The following is a 6,541-nucleotide window of genomic DNA, read 5'->3' as shown; positions in this document are numbered from 1 at the left end:
GGACAGACAGCCTCAGCTAATAGCATTGCAGCCTTCCTCACTGGCCCTGGACGAGCCCAGGGGATGGAGGGTGTAAGAGGCTTTCAACAGGAATTCGCCTGGCGTGAGAGCTGGGATCAAGGCAGGGAGGCGAGGAGGAGCACTTGCCTTGGTTTCATCAGAAATGCATGGTCTGGGTTTGGACGGTCGCCCCGCCACTCTTTGTGCCTCGGTTTCCCCACCTGTGGTTGGAGGCTGGTGCTGTCCCAGGGCTGTCTGGTTGCAAACACAGAGGTTGAGGAGTTCACAAGGAAGCCTTTAGGAAAATGCAGGTTTTGTCACAGGGGAGAGCTGCAAATGTTCCTTTTTTTGAGAAGTATAACAAGTGATTAAGGTGATAGTTGCTAAAAGAATATGGAAGTCTCCCACCTTTCAACAAAGGGAAACTATTTATTCCCTACTATATTCAACCAGTTTCCCATGCTCATTTCCCCACATTCTTCTTAACGAAGGAAGCAAACATAATTAAGAAAAACACTAAAGTCACTTTTTTTTTTTTTTTGGTGCCAATTCTTGTTTTGCAAAAAACTTGCAATTGGATAAAAAGTGGAGTTGGTTAACTATCTATTACTAATTCTCCAGTGCTCTTTCAGCACAGGGACCAAAGTTCTTTAGCCGTACAGTTAATTTTTAGGTGCTCTAATTTTAGACTGTAGCTAGGCAGCTATATCCTGACTTACTGCCAACAGCCAAAATCTGGCTTTGCTCAGTGACTTGCATAAATCTTCCTATCTGTCTGGTGGGGAAAAGTGAGGGTGGGTTTTTTTTAAAAAAAAATTATTTGTGTATTTTATTTTTTTTTTTAATGTCCTCCGGCACAAAGCTTGCTGTGAAGCCTCTCTTGCAGTTTTGGCCTGAACTTTGCTTCCACTTGTGAAAAAAGAGGTGGAAGTGCAGCTTAAAAGGACAAGAAATGGCTACATTTCAAAATCTCTGTAATGTTAAATAACTTTTAACTCCATGAACAGAAAAGCAAGTGCTATGAAAATAGCTGATTCCAGCTTTGGGCTCCAAAGGGGTTGTACAATTAACCAGTGAATTGCAGAGGACATACTCTTTGCCCCAATACTACCAAAAATAGTGGCTGTGTCTACACTGAACATGAAATCGGGGTTTGCAGCGTTGGTGGTCCTACCTCAGGCTGCACCTAATGTATGCTAAGCCATATGGAAAGGATACAGGACCAGTGTCCTACAGGTGGACAGAAGAACTGTGGGATGCCTATTGGGGTTTGACCCTCTGCTCTTCCCTTCCCTGCACTGGTGGGCTGGTCTTCAGCCAAATTTGCTTTTAACACAGTCTGGATGAATGCAAGTTTTGCCACACTGGCTGAATGCTTGTTCTGTCTTTGTTTCTTTCCTGGGGATGTTCAGATGAAAAAGTCCCGGTGATGTGTTGCTGCATGCCTGAGGTGCCCATCCTACATGCAGAACTCTGGAGTTTCCTGCAAACATCCACTTCCTAAGCAAATTCTTTGAAGGACAAACCTGATAAATACCTGTGAGATAACAGCTTGGTGTGACACTGAGGTCTGGGGAGGGGAGGGTGTAAAGCACGACTTGGCTGAAAATCAAGCTGTGGGGTAGGGGCTTGGAAAAGTCTTTGGCCACATTGAGGTGGATCCAGCTCCAGGTGTAAAGGCCAACCAGTGCTATGACCATGGTGGTGCTCAGATGTCTGCAGGTATCTCAGGAGGGGCTCTGCTGAGCTCTCCAGGGGAGGGAGGCATTGCTCCCTGCTCACTCAGCTCTTTCTGGCTCTGGTCATGGTGGTGGATGTCTTTGCACTCTGGCAAAACACGAGCCGGCATCACTGGACCGTGCAGATGGCCTTGCCCAGAGTGGCTTTATGAATCTGTAACACATTGTCTTGTTATGCTCCAGTTAGGAAGCGTATGATCCGTGGCTGTCATCTGTGCAATGAGGGATGGACCATGAAGAGTTTGTTGATGGGTTCAGAAATACCCTAGTCGACACTTATTCTGCATGTCTGAAATGCAGCTGGTTCCTGCCCATATGGAAAACACTTCTCTGGGGATGGAGAACAGGAAAGGACCAGTCTGGGCTCCTAAAATCATAACACCTATCTCAAAAGCATGGACAGAAAATAAAGTCCAGGCACTGCTGTCACCCAGGATGACTAAACATTTCCCCCCCACCACTGATGAACAGGACCTGCAGGATTCCACCAGAAGCCACAACCAGGAAGCAGAAGAGACCAAGTTGATCTTTGAAGCTGATGAATTCAAGGCTAAGGAAAGGGGTGAAGGACTAAGCGTGAAATTCCTACAACCAGCTAAATCTGCAATGCTTCTCCAGAAGGATACGGCAGCTGAGTTCTCCAGCAAGTTTGTGCCTCAGTTTCCCTCCCCATACCCAGGGTTTACGCAGCTTTTCGGTTTATTTGAAGCTCTGCAGAGAAGCAGGTGATGTGTGGGGGTGTGGGAACACACCTCTTCTCCGTTAGCTTAAAATTCAGGTCCATCACTCAGGTGATGTATGAGCCAGCAGCACACTTCCATAAATATTACCTGGACTGCAAACTGTTCCCATTGAGGCAGGAGAAAGATGGAGGGACAGATGAACCCTCTTGTGACTTTCTGCTATCTCTGTACAAAGTGCTAAAAATACCCTCGGGGAGGTGATGGATGGACCTTCATCAAGGCAGGCGCAGATGACCGAGCAATGTTTTGCCAGCTTTGCTGCTTGTGAGTGCCTCCCAAGTGGCACCTTGAGGCTCAGGTTACATTTTGGGCTCATGTGAGCAGTTCCTGGGCTCCCACAGCTGAATTAACTGGCAAAGGAAGAGGACACAAGGCCTTGGAGGGAGAGTGGAGAGCTCCAGAAGCGAGCACCGCAGGCGATACGCAATGCAAAGTAAGCCTGGCCAAAGTCACATTTACGGCAGGTAGAAAAATAACCGCTGCAGGAGTGAGAAAGGGTCTTGTTGCTGTTTTGTGTGCTTGGCAATTTGACAAAGCAAATCTTGCTGGCTGGCTGACTCGGGTTCAAACTCCTGATTAAATCCCAGCTCTTATCATCTGGTTTGTCATTTACATCACTGATGATAAGACTACTATGGGTCCCAGTGAGGGGATGATTACGGCTCAGAGGAAGGCGCAGGGATGAAAGCAGAAGTGATCTGGAGGTCCCCGTGGTCTGGTGAGAGGTCTTCGGTGGGGCACAATTTGACAGCACGAACTTTGTGTGCTTGCAAAGTCCTCCTGCTCAACGCAAGACTTTCCCTTTCCATGAGGATGCTCCTCACGCACAACAAGTGGTCTGCAATGAGAGCAGACCTTATTTCCAACCTGAATTCTTTGCACTGCAGACATCAGAAGAAATACACAGTGAGCTGGACCTGATCGTGGTACCCAAGCTATGGTCTGTGCCACAGATATGGCCCCATCATGTTCTTAGTGGGCTCAGGAGGAGAAACTGGGGAGAAAAGGGCCTTTTCAGATGCTGGTTGCAGCCTGTGCAGACAGAGATGGCTGGATGACTGGACAACCCTGGCAGTTGTAAAAACTCTGAGTTTAAGGCTTGTATCAGTCCTGGAAATAAAATTCTACTAAAAATAATACTCCCCGGAAAGAGAAAACTTAAAAATCCATAAACAGAGGGTTAACCATAGGCAGGGAAATGACTCTACATTTTTAAGTCAGAGAAGGAGAATTACAAAGACAGATCAGCTCAACTTGAGCACATGTGTTCTGACATGCCAAATATAGGCAGCTCCATACACGCATCCAAACTCCTGGCTCCTGGGTGAAGACACTGAACACTGATGCTTTGAAAATCGGGCATTTTCTGCTGCTAAATAACCTTATAGAAGCAAAGCTACAGAGCTGTACAGCAACGGCTGACTCGAAGTACTGCAAACCCACCCCACGCCTTACAAACAGTTCTCAAGTCCCTGAATAGAAGCAGGAAGAGAAAAATAAATGTGTCCTCAAACGCTTTATCTGACAGGCATCATCCTAAAATTCAGTATGTGCATTAAAAAAAAACGTGTGTGACTGTGTAAGGGTGCATTGCTGCTTTGCTGTGAAAGTCAGTTGCTGCTAAAAAAAAACAGAAATAAAGGAGTCTAAAACTATTGTGAACTGTTCTTGGCTGCAGAGAGCTGGAAGACTGGCTCCTGCCCACGTTACTCTGTCCACAACCCATGTTTTTCAGGCTCAGGTGAAGTAATAGTAGGGTATTTGAAAGGATGTTATTGTTCAGGAATAATCATGCCAGACATGCGGGTTAATAATAGACAGGGTCGTGTATCTCCCGCGCCAGCGTAAGCACCGAGCATAACAAACCACGTGTATTTCCAAAGCCATCTACCAAACTCGCACCGCGGTGCACGGTTTCTCGGTGGGAAAAAAATATCCCGGCAGGGAACAGAGGCGAGATATTTCTAATCTATTATTTGAGACTGTTTTCTGATTTTCAGTGAGCTGAACGGGAGAGGGGAAAAAAAAAAAAGTTGCAGGACAAGCACTGGTAAAACAAGCGAGACGGGAGCTGGGTGGCAGCCAGTTCCCTGCCGCTGCTCAGGTTGCATGAAGGCAGAGGCTGTCCCAGGGCTCTGCCATGTCGTCACGGATCTGGGCTCAAGTTTTCCTTCCTCCCAAGAAATGTGGTGTCACGATTTGCACCTGCAAGTCACGCGTTCAAGCTGTTGCTCAGACTGGTGCTACCGGTGGTTGTGTCTTTACTCCTGCAAGTTGTAATACTCCATTAACTACTGAGGGATTTTTTATTATTAATTTTTTTTAATTTATTTTATTAATGCATCCTTCCAGGCTGGAACCCCACTGCAGCATACAGAGCAAGAAGATGATCAGGACTGAGAGAGTTTGCACCCAAAATGTATGAAAAGGTGGGTATAGGTCAATAGAAAGATGACGGATCTGGACAGATGATGGTCCCTGCACACTAACATTTTTCTGTCTACCTATCTCATGCTGTCATAGCCTGGCAGTATAATTTTTTGCAGGTTTTTATTCCAGTTTCAGTAAGAAAAGCTACCTCAGTCCTTACTTTGCTTGGAGATAATTCTAAGTCAACAGGGGACACAGGCAGGAGACCATTCCCCTTTCACTCAGCAGTATTTTAGTGGTGATTTATTTCTGTTCTGGGCTCCCCTTTGGAGGTCTTATCCAAGAGCTGTTGGGCAAGACCCTTTCTTCAGACAGGCTCTTGCAATTTTCCATTTTTATACATATTTCAACAGGCCACTACAACTGTTGGAAGACAGCCGTTTGGCCAAATGGGGAGCGAACAAGTCCTGGTGCCAGTTTGACTCAAAAAGATGGGCATGGGAATGCCTCAGGGGACTGAGAAAAAAAAATGAATCACTCTTTCACTTCTGAATCTCTGATTGAAGCTCTCCACAGCTGAAAATATGACTTTTTTTGCGAAACACACTGGTAGACATGTCTCTCTGGGCCAAAAAGTGGATGTTGCGGTGGCATCCCCAGGAGCAACAGGAGAATACTGCTGGCTCAGCAAGGCACGATCCTGCTCCCACCCTAAAAGCCAGGCAAAAGTTGAAGGGTTTTTGGGGGGTGTTTTAGTGGTGATTGCTACCTGTCCTCTGCATATGGGGAGCTCTGCATGCTTGTTGCTTTCAACGGGATTTTCCTTGAGGGATCTCAAAGTGCTTCTCAAATGCAGATTCTTTTTATTTTCTCCAAATTACAGAAGATGAAACTGAGATTAGGAAAGGTGTAGAGGCCTGATTGTTTGCCCAGGGATGTAGCAAAATCCCCCCTTTAACAACAGGGCCAGACATGACCCCATTATAAAGAATCTGGTTTAATGCCATGAGAGCTGGGACAGACCCATCTGTCCCCATCTGTAAAAATCTACAGAAATCTTTTGGCAAGTGCAGCCACATTAAAACTTTGATGCAGACTTAAACGGCACATTGTTTCTCACGGATGTCTTGAGTAGATCCTTAAATGTCTTGTTAGGACAACAAAATGAGGCTCATGGTTTGGGCATACCTGCAGGCTATCTTAATAAAATAAAACTTATTGAAACCATTAAAGCTCCTGTTAATAAAATGGCTAGGATTTTCTCTTTCCTACCTTTTGTCTTCATTTCATGATGCTTTTAGGAACCCAGATCTCCCAAATCGTAGAATCATAGAATCATTGAATCGTTTAGGTTGGAAAAGGCCTTGAAGATCATCCAGTCCAACCAGTAACCTAACATTACCAAGTCCACCACTAAACCGACTCAGGGGAGAGTCATAATTTCATGGTTCCTGCCTTGGTGGCTGGATTATTTTTAATCATAGAATCATAGAATCATAGAATTGTCCAGGTTGGAAAAGACCTTTAAGATCATCCAGTCCAACCAGTAACCTACACTACCAAGCCCACCTAAACCAATCAAGGGTAGACTAGACTAAACCATATCCCGAAGTGCCACATCTACCTGTTTTTTGAACACTTCCAGGGATGGGGACTCCACCACCTCTCTGGGCAGCCTGTTCCAATGCT

Source organism: Pelecanus crispus, chromosome 1, assembly GCF_030463565.1.
Source record: "Pelecanus crispus isolate bPelCri1 chromosome 1, bPelCri1.pri, whole genome shotgun sequence".
NCBI lineage: Eukaryota > Metazoa > Chordata > Aves > Pelecaniformes > Pelecanidae > Pelecanus > Pelecanus crispus.
This window is presented reverse-complemented; position numbering follows the sequence as displayed.